Below are 14452 nucleotides of genomic sequence, written 5' to 3'. Positions count from 1 at the left end.
AGTTTGAATAGCTCCATGCTTTGAGATAACTGCAGTTATCATTTGTTTGTTTAATCACAGAATGTGAGTGATAAGCGGAATATACTAATATTTCAAGAGTTTCTCTTGAATGACATTTGTAGCTATCTCTAACTTTGTATTAGTTTAAATAGTTGTTAATTACACTTTGGGAAATAATAAATAAATAAATAAAAGTGGTGCGAGAGGCGGGAAAACAGTGCATTCCAAAGGTAGATAAAACACTAGAATTAAACTGTAATGTAGAGATCTTGTTCGTAAGATACACATATGTGAATTCAGCTTAAAGGTCTAAATTCAGGCTTCTCTCATGTTGCAGGAATGACAGTGAAACCTCTGCACACTGTCAAAACAGCACAGAACCAATAAAAAGGATGTCCAATGTATGTTGCAGGTGAGACGTTTGGTGATTTTTTTTTTTTTTCATAGATGGTTGTACTTTTGGCTTTTAGAGAACTTACCCAGTTAAGTTAATCCGTATTGCTTTCTTTTCCTACTTCATGCATTCAGTGTATCTTTAGATATATCTTGAAATTAGGGAGCTTATACTGGACTCACAGGAAAAACCAGGAGCTGCAATCCAGATGAGATGTTAGTGTCCAAGATGTGTGACTTCTTTTAAAGGTCCAGCACCCTACTGCAAAAATGCTTGTGAAGGCTTCCCACGTGCAAGAGCAAGAAGTTGGAGATGGAACTAGCTTTCTCCTTGTTCTTGATCAAGTCCTTCAGGAATTAGCCTAAGACCTTCTGAGGCTGGGATTATCAGTCTCAGAGACAAGCTCTATTGTTACTGCCGTTCTGGAGATTTAGTTCACACTGCCATTGGTCATAGAACTGTGAATAGTCTGCTTCCTTCCAAATGAATTTTTAGTCAGAGGTGTATGGGGAAGAGCACTGTATGTTTTCGTTGCTTATGATTGTTTGCTTCCCTTGTAAGCTTTTCCATTTATTTATCTTTTATGGCCCTTTTCCAAGGAGGTAGAAGCAATACGAATGCACAGCCAGGTGAAATATTTGTTGTTTGCTGCACAGGTGAGTGAAAAATATGAAAAAGTTGGCAAGGTGGCCCTAGAAATTCTTCCAGACGTGGTGTGCTGTTCGCAATGAACCTTGGAGATTTTGAAGTGGCATCTGTGTTGCGTATTTCAGTGATACGCAGAAAGGATGGCACTGAAGGCTTCTTTTGTAGAAGCTTATTGCTCAGGCCTGTAGTAACTGGATAAGGACATACCTGTGCACACATCTAAAAACTTCAGTGGCTTGACTAACTTCTTCATAGAAGACGAAAGTTGTGGTTGGTTTACCAGGGTAAACTGATGGAATACATCAGCCTCTGAAATTAGTATGACATTGAACTCTTTGCTGACACTGTGGCGCAGAAAAGACCTGTACTTTCTACTAAATCTTTACAGAAATAGCTTACTGCTTTTATCTTTCAAGCAGAAAACCATTTTTCATAGACTTTTTTTTGCATTGTGAGGATACATGAAGAGAATTCTGCAGAGAGGGGTGTGATTTAAAAGGCTAAGAGAACACACTGAGTGTGTTGGCTTGCTTTCTAAATTGCTAACATATCCAATCAAAGCATCGGAACTGAATCAAGAAAGGAGGGGTTGCACGTCTTCCGTTTATGGCATTATCAAAATGTACGTAGTGTCTTGTTCTAGTTGGACCTACAGAGCAGCCTCTGGCAGACCACTGACATTGCAGAGCATCACCTTGCTGAAGCAGCGCTATTGAAGGCACGAAGCATTTGCAAGTAACAGTGACAAATTGGTAAGAGATTGCTGTTTGCTTGTGTTAACCTTGCCTGCCTGGGAGACTGATTGCCCTCCCCAGCTGGAGAACCAGGAGGGACATCAAGGAGGCCAGAAGGGGGTTATTCAGGGGACCACACAGGGCAGGGGAAGCAACAGCCAGGTGAGGGGTGATTCCCTTTAAATAACTTTATTTGCTTCTTGGCTCTTGAGTCAAAACACCCATAGCTACGTTGCAGGACCAGCAACATGCCTGCTCTGGCTGCTCCAGCCAGAGCCACACTGTGATATCATCACTGGGTCGTCATGGTGACGTTTGAGCTTCCCCCACCAGAACCCCCAGACAGTCCATTGAGCCTCACTTGCTCACTGGCAGGACCAAAAGGAGCCTCTCGCAGAAATGGCTGCAGATGGAAACTCGAGTGACAACGAGATAAATGACATTAAACAGGAGCCACTTCCAGAAGACATGTCGTACATTTTTGCTCCAGATGAGCTGTTTGAGTCTTTGGACTCAATCTTCGGTTACAATCATCTGGCCAAGCTTTTAGTTAGAAATGATGCTGCTACTATCTTGAAAGAGCTGGAAGCGAGTTTTCCTAGAATAAGATAGTTCGGTTGGAAGGGACCTTCAAAGATCGAGTCCAAATGTCTGACCTCTTCAGGGCTAAACAAAAGTTAAAGCATATTCTTGAGGGCATTGCCCAAATGCCTCTGGAACACAGGAAGGCACAGGGCACAGGAAGATGAGGGAACACAGGAAGGCACAGGGCACAGGAAGGCACAGGGCAGGGAAGATAAGGGCAGGGCAGGCAAGGCAAGGCAAGGCAATTCTGAAGCAGATAACAATTTCAGCTTCAGAAACAGAAATAAACAGCAGACACAAATGCAGAATCATTAGAACTACTTCACTTTGACTGTATCAAACTGTCCTCAGTTTCTTAACCAAACCTTACATTCCCTTTTATAACTATGGAACTAAAAGTGCATTCAAAATGAAGGCACTTCTGATACTAAGAAAATTGCTCAATGGGGAAAGTTAAATCTGATGAAAGTCACAGGTAAAGTAATCATTTCGGTTCAGAAGACAACCCAGAAACCCACCAGGCCCATATAAAAAGCATGCTCAGGATGAAGATCTCTCATCAAACAGCAATCCCAAAACTACAACCTCAGCAGCAAATTAAACCAATTGGGCTTAAGTTCTTTAGACATGAAGCACCTGCCAAGTTCATCCTCTCTCACACCCTCTCAGTCCAGGCAGACTTAACCAGCCACGAATGCCCAGTCCCCCAAAAGTCAGGTTACACAGTCTGGCAGTAAGCTACAAAGGACCATGACTTCAAGGAATCAATTATTACCAAGGAGAGCAGGACATACTGGTGTAGGCCAAGGAAAGAGCCCACCGTTAGTAGAGCGACGAAGAGAGCACCACCTACGCTCACCAGCCATGAACACTGCTAAGCAGTGGAATGCTCAGACCAAACACTCCCAAAGCCTCTGATACCTGACCAGTAATGGTCACTGGTGGCCAGTAGTTACCAGTAGCAATGCATAACACACAGGGGGGCACGTAAGGAGGTCTCAGCCTACCCCCAAACACACTGAACTCTCAATGCCAGGAGTGACAATACCTCTCTGTTGTCAAAAGAGTGAGCGAGTCAAGGCCAATATCGTGCCAGAGCACAAAGGCTTGCTCAGAAAGATCATTTGAGTAGGCCTGCAGGAAAAGAAGACTTACTTTGTGTCCTGGTTTCAGTTAGGACAGAGTTAATTTTCTTCCTAGTAGCTGGTAGAGTGCTATGTTTTGGCTTAGGATGAGAAGAGTGCTGTCCTAACTGAAACCAGGACACTTTCTTATATATTTGTCAAGCAGAAGGGATGGATTTGTAGTAGGGTAACGACTTCATCGAAGTCTGCAGCTTCGGCGGACCTCCAAATCCCCATTTTCTCCATGAACTCATCTTGCAGCTTTCTCATCTGCTCTGGTCCTCGGCATTCTGGCAACTGAAATGCAGAAACATAGACAATATTTTGAGACAGTAAAGATGGGACTCTCTTGATTTCACCGTTGCTCTGGTAAAATGTAAACAAACAAACAAGAGACACACTGAAACGAATTGATTTTTCTTTAAATACTGTCGTGGTTTAACCCGGCCGGCAGCTAAACACCACGCAGCCGTTCGCTCACCCTCCCCCCTCCCCTCTCTGGGACGGGGGAGAGAAATGGAAATTGAAGCCCGTGAGTTGAGATAAAGACAGTTTAATAAGACAGGAAAATAATAATAACAATAACAATAATAATAATAATAATACAATGATGATAATAGTACTACTGGTAGTACTTATAGTACTAATAATATGTACAAACAAGTGATGCACAATGCAATTGCTCACCACCCGCTGACCGATGCCCAGCCTAACCCCGAGCAGTCCGGCCCCTTCCCCCAGCTAGCCACCCCTATATATTGTTTAGCATGATGTCAGATGGGATGGAATACCCCTTTGGCTAGTTTGGGTCACCTGTCCTGGGTCTGTCCCCTCCCAGCTCTTACTGCACCCCCAGACTGCCTGTTGGCAGGACAGAGTGAGAAGCTGAGATGTCCTTGGCTTGGTATAAGCACTGCTCTGCAACAATTAAAACATCGGGGTGTTATCAGCACTCTTCTCATCCTAAGCCAAAACACAGCATTCCACCAGCTACTAGGAAGAAAATTAATTCTGTTCTAACTGAAACCAGGACAAATACCAAATCAGAAGTCCTTGTCAGGACCACTGCATTCCACATTTTTATTGTTCTGCACGTTGAAACTAACTACTTAAAAGCATGATCTGTAGAGAAACTTTTTCATAGACCGAAAGCTAGTCTGACAAAAACTAATGTGAGACGTTTGTTCCACACAGGAGGGAAGGTTACTCCAGTTACTTCTTGTCTAGAAAAGTGAAAACGATCAACACCTTTCTCTAAGCTGTTTTTCACTCTGTTCATGTAGAACTCTAACTGACAGTGTTCAAAAAAAACTATTCCATTGTAAGTCTCTTCCTAAGGTGTATATATTTTATTACCCTGTTTTTGCATGCAGCACTTTCATTTCCTGCATTATGATCTAACAGCTCAAGGAGGTAAGAACTGTTTCAAGAGAAATACCCAAATACCAGGTAGCTCCAACTCTTGCTTTTTAGAAAAAAACTCTGCCCATTGTTTTCCATACGGCATTTGGGAAACAACACATTCCTTTGTGCCTACGAACAAGATGGAATTCATACTGCTCTCTCCCCAAGCCTTCAAGGAATTCATAAAATATCCTCCTATTTGCACCTACCTCTCTTCACAGAAAAGTCACTGATGAGAGAATGAGCTGACAAGGTTAGAAGGTTTGGGGGCCAAATGAAATAGATGGAGTGACCAAGTGCCATCCTTTTCAATAACCAGCATGAATAGGTATCCTAGGGAGTTACAGCCTCTTACCTGCAGTAGATTCTCTTTTTCGGTCTGATTTTGGCTTTGTCAACGGCCTACATTAAGAAGAGGACAGAGGAGAGATGGAAGAAAAGAATTCTTGGATTAGACCCATTGAGAATGGGAAATTTCACCACGTTTATAAGCCAGTGTTCCACAGTATGCAAAGAAAATTGTGGTATTCTGGGAAAAAAAGTCTGGGATTTTCAGGGAAAAAAAAATCAGCTAACCATTTTCTTGTGGATAACTTAAGCTTAATATCCTTTGCAAAAAGATATTCCAGCAGAACTTTTCACATAAACTCGGTGTTTCATGTATAAACAAAACACAACAAACAAAAAACAACAACAGCAAAACACACTTCAAATTAAAGTGGTCAGTGGAACAGTCGAGCTTGACATTATTCATTGCAGAATTAAAATCTAGTTAGAGTTTTTCTCCCGTCTCCATACCTTGCTAAATATGTTTATGAGGTGCTCTCTCCAAAAAAGAGTAAGGTTCATTACACCAAAGCATAGAACCCTTCTTACTGTTGTTGAGCTTCGTCATATTGCTGCTCCTACAAGGATGAGTACTATCATTTTTACTACAGGAGGGAAGTTGTGATAACCTCGAGGGGGGGCTCGTTCTGCTTACAAAATGAAGTTTCATTAAGAGGATGTCAAACTAAATTTCACTCTAAAGTCAGAAAATAGACAAGATTCTTCTACTCCTGGAATAACTGGATATAAATGGCTTGCTGATATTGGGGAAACTGCAAAAGCTGCTACCACCAAGTCTTTGTGCATCACAAAGTTAGGGAAGAGACATTTGGACTTGAACGTGCAGCTAGGAGCAAGATCATCACCTCTGTCATCTAGGGCACATCTCCGCAATTTGAGTGCTTCAGCAAAGCCTGGCGGTCCTCCAAATGAACCAGGAATGGCTCTGTGCCTCGAAGCATGGGAAAGTTCTGCAACCAGGGGAAAAGCAACACGAAAGAAAACAAACCAAAGCTATCCTGCTGCCTCCTCGCTCCCCGCCCTCACGGGCCGCACGGAGCGGCTTGGGCGCTCCTCAGCCTTGTGCTCTGCCCCCCTTCAAGGGGGGGATGTTGTGGTTTTGGGCGTTCTGCTAAACGGCTGGAACTTCATTGGATTTGGGATATCGAGTTGCTTACAGAAGGCGTCCCGGCCCCTAAGGAGAGGGAGGGGAGGAAAAAAGGGGAGGGGAGGCCGGAACAGCAGGCAAGGAGCAAGGAAATTGCATTTTCTGGGAGAGACGAGGAGAGAAGCGGGGGAGACTTGGATGGGACTCAGCCCGGTGCTGAAACGGAGAGTGCCGAGCTTCCTAGGCATTCAGCACTAAGGTGGGAAACTCCATCCTGAAGGGCAAACTTCAAATGGTGAGTGAAAAGTCCAACAGGTTGGTTAGCACCTTCTTCTCGCCAAAGACAATTAGCTTTAGCCTTCACTTTCACTCTGTTTTTTACTGTTACAGCTCCCAGAAATCATCCCATGGCTTATTCCGTAGTGATGTTGCTCCTCTAATTATGCAAGCCAAGCCCATGTGTTTCTGGAGGTGCTGTTTTTTTGATTTTAAAGTCTGGTTTTTCAAACAGTACCTAACCGAAAAGCAGCAATCACTGACGTTCTTTTATCATATGAGGCACTTTCCAATAACGAGCAGCAGAAATGTGCAGTTAAAAAGCTACACTTCAAGATGTGCGGATCCAAAGTAACACGTGGAACAGGAGACTTATGCCCTAGTGTAGCAGTGTAAGATGTGTTTCCTAACCTGAGTTGGCAACATGACTATTTTTTTTTAAGCTGTTACCCTTTTCTCTACTGCTTTTTGATTGATTGTGGTTTTTTGGTTTGTTTGGTTTTTGTCTTAGTTTTTAATTTTTATGGAGCAGTGACTTTAGGTGGAAAGAAGGGAGAAGCCAAGTATTTCTCAGTGAAGACGACAACAATTCTGACTCTGTTTCTGTAGAAAGAGAGTGTTTTACAGGTGGAGGGTACTTCATTGAGACTGTATTCTAGATAAACAGGAAACCCGGCTGAAGAAATTTGTGTCATTCCAGTTTCTGGACACTTCACATGACTCCTGCTGGACATCCTCAAGTAGAACAGCAACAGATGAGTGTTGAGAACACTGTGCAAGTTTCTACGGAGCCAGACAATGTAGTTACTGTGGATCACTACGAGCTCAAAGTATGTCTAATTTCAGCTTTTTTTTTAATACTCATGTAGGACCTCTTGTGACCTGTACACTTGCAAATTAAGTCAGTTAACCGATGCCAAATAAAACAATTAATTGGAAGGACATACAGATTGTGAAGTATTCAACCTATAATGCACTGTGACTGTTTAGTTTCCACACCTCATGTCGATTTCTGTAGGCTGACATAAACCAGCTAGCCATGGATAAGCGACTACTTTTCTGAAATTGCATCCAAATGCAGTCTTAGAATTTCTCATCCGTGCTATTGCAGTGTAATAAGGGTTTGCCAGTCCCTCTCGGGAGGAAAGTGGTTATCTTAGGCTTCAGCAGGGGAAATGGGAAAGAGTGGCCCTATGTACGTGAGGTAAAAGGTTCCTTTGCATGAGTTGGAGAGGGCATGAGTAAGGACCATCTTGAGAAGAGTGCAGGATGAGGGAAATTAGCAATTAGAATGAGGAAATTAGAATTGAGGAAAATTGCTAGGAGTCCTGCAGGTTGGCCTAAAGCAGATAAGGGCTGCTGTTTATGTGCTGCGAGAGTCCTGTGTGGGGAGAATATGACCAGATAAGAATCCTCTTTGGTAAGGGGTCTTGTCAACACAATTTTTGTCACATTCTTAAGCCGTGACCTAATTTGTAGAGGCGTTACTACTTTTTAAAGCTGTCTTCCTAAGGAAGCAGATTCCAGGTTTCTTTGTTGTTCGTGTCTGCCAGTAGATAAGGAAAAGCGATAGAGGTTTTTCACAGAGTCGGCTAGGTAAACCTCAAGAAGTAGTTGGATTTCTGTTGTTGCTGTTTGCTCCTTTGGCCTAGAAGTTGATGAACTTCTCGACCAGTGTACAGCCATCCATATGGCAGCAGTTAGGTACAGTTTCACATGGGACCTCGACCTTTCTCAGATCTTCCATTTCCATTTACCATAGCTGAAAGTGCTCTAGGTGTGTTTTTTGTGGGTTTTATCTCCATGTTGTATAGACCGAAGTTGAGGGGAATACTCAAATTTTGTGCTAGCTGGTCTGAGGGAGGCAGAGAGGCAGACTTTGATGATAAGATGATAAGCAGCAGTGTTTCCAGGGGGCAGTAGTATTTCCATTTGGTATGCCTGCTTTCTAAAGCGACATACTCGGAGTCTCACAGAGATAATGAACAACTGTGGCAGTGGAAAAAGGTGCTGCCACTAGCTTGTCACTGCTGCTGTGCCAGACATTATCATCTCTGCATCTTTGGTAATAGAAACGCCTGTGTGAGAGATTGGTAATTGCTACAAGCCGTCCCTTTGCTCTTTGTCCACCCCTGAACTGAAAGGCAGGATTGAGCTAACTAATCTAACTTTGCTTTGGGTGCTTGTTCTGCCAGCAGAGTTTTGGGCATGGTACCCATTCGGCTAATGGGTGAAGGGAATCACCACAGGATGCTTCCTTCTCCATCTGATACAGCTGTACCTACAAGATCTGCAGCCTAGCTTGCAAACATGCTTTTTAGAGGGCCATGCACTGCTGCAACAGCTTCTCTAATGAAATGCATCAGTGGCTTTGTTTGTGGCAGCAACTATGCTACAAAGAGGATCGTGTCCTTCCCTGCTGCTTTGGAGGCAGCCGACTTGCAATTATGACCATAGATGCGATAGAATGATTTGTAATAAAAGATTGTCTGAAACATAAGCCTTTCCTTTCTCTGAAGTATGAAGAATGAACTCATTTGAGAAATGAACACATCCATCCCCAGGCAGAGCTGCAGGGATGGATGCTACTTGCTGCTCCTTGACAGGGAAGGCAATGCCCCCTCCTCGTGTCCCCAGCCTGTCCTTCCTAAAGGGCCCACGTCCTTCCATTCCAACACGCCAGTCATGGGAGGCATCCCCCCGTGTCTCCTCAGTGCCAAAGAGGTCATTTCATAGCAGCGGGCACAGATGGGGCTGAGGGACTCCGTGCCTTCTTTTTCCTCAGTCTTTGCCAAAAATCTCCCTCTCCTCTGTGCTCGGGGATACGGGAGAGAATCAGAAAATGGAAAGAAATTGTCGGTTAAGGTAAAAACAGTTGAAGAGGACAGAAAAGGAAGGGAGGATGATAACAAAGGAATTGTAACCAGCAAGGACAGCCAGCAGTGTACTGGGCTGTGTGAGCTGGGAATGGCCAGGGAATGCAGGGTAGGCATGATCCAGAAGACGGCTCCTGATTTTCGGGTCTCCAGGACAGGAGGGATGTCAGCAAGCTGCAGCAGGTTTAGCACAGGGTCCCCAAGATGCTCTGGAGAACTCTGCCTGTGAGGAGAGGCTGAGGGTGCTGGGCTTGTCCAGCCTGGCGAAGGGCAGGGCGAGGGGGACCTCCTCTGGCTGTATCTCTGGGGGGGTTGTGGAGGATGTGGAGCCAGGATCTTCAGCTGGGTTCAGGGTGGGAGAACAAAAGACAACAGCTGTGAAGGTGAAAGAGGAGAGCTTCAGGCAAAAAAGAAGGCAAAAAGCCTTCTCACCATGAGCTCAGCCAGGCGTCACCCAGAGGCTGTGCAGTCTCCGTCTTTGCTGGTTTTGCAAAATGCAACAGGGTCAAGCCTTGAACAGCCTGTTCTGACCATGCTTGTGACAGCTTGGGCTGCAGGCCTCCTGAGGTCCCTGCCAACATGCCTTATGGTCCTTTGACCTCAGGCCCAGTTTCTGGTGCTGCCAGAGGAGATGCTGTGGAGCCTGAATCCTCCTGTGCTGTAGGGGACCATCTAACGCCAGGCAGGTGAACATCTCCTCTTCTCCCTTGGCTGTTACTGTAGCCTGGGAGGCACTGCCTCAGCCATCTCTGCATTACACCTCCAGCTCCTGTCTTCCAGCTGTAAGCACCTGAAAGTCCATTGCCTGGATGTGCTCTGAGGTGTGGGAAGAGATCTGGGCTTTTCTGGGGTGTTAGTTCTCTCCCTCTGCACGCTGCTCCTCTCAGAGACGGTCTCATTTTTCACTTTCTTTCCTACCTGGAGGGAAATGCATACTCTGTCCTGGCCATAAAGCTGAGCATGTTTTCTACTTTTGCCACACTTCCACATCTCCTGGATCTGTCACCTGGAAAAGTGAATATTGCGTGCATGTTCGTGGCCCTGCTTTCCTCCATCTGTGCAGCAAGGTCCACATCTCAGTGTTATGTACTTTTTTGCAAAGACTGTGAATTGTCATGGATATGATAAGATTCTTCCGGGGGGCACAGGGCTTTGTACAAGATGCAGAATGATCTTACTTGATGGTGTTGGCCTAACAACACTAGAAATGCTTTGAAATGTCGTTTAAAAAAAAAAAAAAAAAAAAAAAAAAAAAGAAAGAAAGAAAACAAAACTAAACAGAAATAAAGGCAAACTTCTAAAGCATTGATAATTTATGGATGCACATTTCCACTTTTATGATTTTTGTGACTTTGTTTTCCTTTGTTTTCATATTTATTAATGGCCGGTATCAATCCTTTGAGACACGCTGCCCAGCCTCCACCTGCAGCTCCTGAGGGCCTCCGGTCTCCCACAGGTCCTCTTGACAGCTGCCAGCCCCAGAAAAACACCTCCAGTACAGAGGGGCCCCTGAACCTAGCAAGGTCTGCCTGGAAAGGTGAACAAATTATTCCAACATAGGAAAGAAAATAAAAATAAATAAATATATAAATAAAAGAGCATGTGTTCATCACTTCAAACACTCTGCCTAGAACAGTCCTTGTATGGCCATCCCTTGGGGAAGGTGAACCTCATTAGCTGCAGCTTGCACTGGGCACACAGCTGAGGAGAGTGTTTTACTGTTTACTGAACTGCACCACACTTAACTTTGGTTGGTTTTCAATGGGGAACAGTCCTTCTGTGCCTGCGTGCAGGCAGTTCTGTGGGGAAAAGGGCTGGGAGTTGGTGCAAAGGAGCTGTAACATGCAGCTGCAGTCCTGACTGGAGAAGTCTGATGGGAGGAGAAGTGCTGCAAGTCCCCCCATGGCTCCTGGTGGGGCTGGGAAGGTGAGGAGCAAGGTTGCCCACGGAGTGCCTGGCCTCAAGGGACTGCCTTTCCAAGCTGACCAGGCCTCCTTAGGAGACCCTCTGGATCAATAGCAAAGGAAGAGGGCAGGGAATTGAAACAAATCAATAAAGAATCCAGCTTGAAGGGAAAGCTTCCTTATTATCAACTGCCCATTGAAATGTGCCTCATTCACTAGCTTTCTGAAATCTCCCCAATTAGACGTAAAAGCCCTGAAGCCTTGAAGGAACTGCTGGACAGCAAGAGGGCACAGGAGGGCTCTCTGCATTGTGCCGAGCCCCAGGGTGTATTTGGCGCTGAGTCCATGCACCTCTGATGCTGAGAGGAGATAGCACAGGCTGTTCAAGAGGTTAAGGCCAGGAGAAATGCTGAAGGTTCTGGGAGTGTTAATTGGTCCCACTGGGGGCCATTACCACCACAGCTCCCCCATGGACTTGTTAGCAAAGGAAACGGGAGGCAGTGATGATAGGCAGGCAAAAGCAAAGTAAAGGTGGCCCTGATGCTGAGGAAACCTTGATGTGTTTTATCAAAGCAAGCACCAAGGCCTGACACCCAGCTCTGGGAAGAGTGCTTCTGTCCCTCACGCTGCTCTTCAAGGGGCAGTGGGATCTGGGGTGTGTGATGGCAACTAAAGGACAACAGTACAACTCCAGTGCACAGGGCTGCAAGGAGGCCACATGGTTCCAGTGCCAGGAGCACCATGTGTCATCTCATAGGCCCCAGCGGCAGAGACAACAGCCAGAGCCACGGGGACAAAGACTTCTGCTGTGTCAGGGCCTTCCAGCCCTGTCAGTGCCCTTGGACATCTCCCCACAGGTTGTCCTATCCTGTCCCATGCATGAACCATTTTCCCTGCAGCCTGGAGACATCCAACCTGCTTCCCCACCACAGCATCTCCCCACCCATACTAGGGACTCCTTGTGCTCACTGCCTCTGACTTGAAACACAAGCCATGGGCTGAGGCAGACTCCCTCTGAGTCACCACAGCACTGCCCTTGGAGTGGCATTTCTTTCTCCTCATCACCACTCTGGAGCTCCAAAACAACCAAATTATGGTGGATGGATTTCCTTTCTCATGCTCTTTATCCTTACCCAAAATGTGCCATCATCTCTGAAAGCAGATTTCCATCTGTCAGGAGCTCCTACAAGGGTGCCCTGAGCCTGTGCTTCACCAGGCCTACAAAGCACAGGGCTCTCAGCCTCCACACACATGACCCCTAGCCCTGTCTTGGCACACCTCCTCTGAACCCTCTCCATCCCTTCCTAGTCCTTCAGAAAAGGAGCCTCACACTGGGAAGCCCTCTTCCAGTTAGGGCCACACCAGTGTGGAGTCATGGAAGATGAGAAGTCCCTTGCCCGGGTGGACACACTCCTCCTAGAGCATCCCAATGTGGATGTGACCATATCCGTGTATACACTGCTGGCTCATATGGCATCCCTGGTTGTGCCCAAGCTCTCTCCTCCTGGTTGCTCTTCCTGCAGTCTGGTCTAAGCCTGCTGTGATGTATGGAGCTGTTCTGACCCTGATGCAGAGCAGAGCATCACAAGATGGGAAAGAGAGGCTCTCTTCTCCTTGGAAAGCAGAATGAGATTTATTCACCAAAGCCCAGCAGTTCACAAGGTCGTCTGCAAGGAACACTTAAAGTTGATGAACAAGAAACCGGAGACTGCATGGAGTCTCCTGAATCATCCTTCTTTGTTCCCTCTAAACTCTTTTACATTCCTGATGGCCTCATCATTAAGAGTCTAATGTTATCTCAACCACGGGGCTTTCCAACCCCCATGACCACACTTCCAAATCTCCCCCTTCTTTATTAATATCAACCATTTTCTTGACACGAATTACCACTCCATATATAACAATCTCTCCTCTTCTTTTGAATATCATTAATTTGTGTCTTGGCTTCAAATTTGGCAAAGGCCAATTGAACCACAAGAGAATGCTTTCGCAATATTCTCTGCAAGATTTATAAACAAGTTTTTAGCAATGGTTGGAATCCCATATATAGAATATTTCACCCAACTCATTGTTCCACAAGGTATATAATAATCATCACTGGCAGAATCACATACATCAAATTCGATTGATAAGGGCTTACTAAGATTTGTGGTGATGCGATTTTTCCCAATTAACTCTCCTCCTTCATTACTAGTTCTTACCTCTATCCACCATTGATAGGGGACCTCTTTTGGCTCATAACTGGTTATCTTATCGCTTTCATTACATCGAGCATACTCCAGTTTCCATAGCATAGGTTTAACAGGCATAGTAGTGTTTGTTCCTGAATTCTTCCTCTCCGGCTGTTAACAATACATTCACTGCAATTCTGAGACCAATAGCATGTAATTAGGAGCGGTCCGGTAAAGGCCACGTTACCCAGTGGTTATTACCCTAAAGGCTTGCAGCCCTTGGTAAACCTTCTTGAGCCGCAGTACTGGTCCCTTCTCTGGTTTTGCCCTCTCTCCGATGCTTCTTAGGAAATGGTCCAGACTTACACACCCGATGGTTCTCCTATTTGCATTCAACTTTTCCACGAGTTAGTGGGGGCTCGATTCAAAGCAAATAACCAACCATCTAGGTAAATTTTCCCACCTATTATTTCAATCACTACAATTAGCATCCAACAGGGGTAGCTATGCCCTGATATACTTCAAGTTCCTGTATGGATCCCTTTTCACCTGACCCATCCTGGAACCTTCAAATAAGTTCTGAATCCCTGGAAGCTTCAAATAAGTTCCGAATCCCTGGAACGCTACCTCAAAGAGTTTCCGAATCCCTGGAACCCTCAAAGAGGTTCCGAATCCCTGGAACCCTCCCTCAAAAAGGTTCTGAACCCCCGGAACCCTCAAAGAGGTTCTGAATCCCTGGCCAAATCCCTGGAAGCTTCAAATAAGTTCCGAATCCCTGGAACGCTACCTCAAAGAGGTTCCGAATCCCTGGAACCCTCAAAGAGGTTCCGAATCCCTGGAATCCTCAGAGGTTCCGAATCCCTGGCTGTGTCTAGAGGTGTCTTGCAAGTGGTTAACCCAC

The 14452-nt window shown here is 45.4% G+C and overlaps 1 long non-coding RNA gene across 1 annotated transcript; it reads right to left on the bottom strand.

The window, feature by feature from the left end:
* Positions 1–3644: 3644 nt before the first annotated feature.
* On the bottom strand, positions 3645–13994 carry LOC137847161 (uncharacterized). Its single transcript, XR_011090818.1, has 3 exons — positions 13582–13994; positions 5245–5291; positions 3645–3782 (listed from the first exon to the last, which is right to left on the bottom strand). It is a non-coding gene; the product is annotated as an uncharacterized lncRNA (long non-coding RNA).
* Positions 13995–14452: the final 458 nt, after the last annotated feature.

This window comes from Anas acuta, chromosome W (assembly GCF_963932015.1).
Source record: "Anas acuta chromosome W, bAnaAcu1.1, whole genome shotgun sequence".
Lineage (NCBI taxonomy): Eukaryota > Metazoa > Chordata > Aves > Anseriformes > Anatidae > Anas > Anas acuta.
Note: the sequence above shows the minus strand (reverse complement) of the source record. Positions and strands in the feature narration are given on the sequence as shown.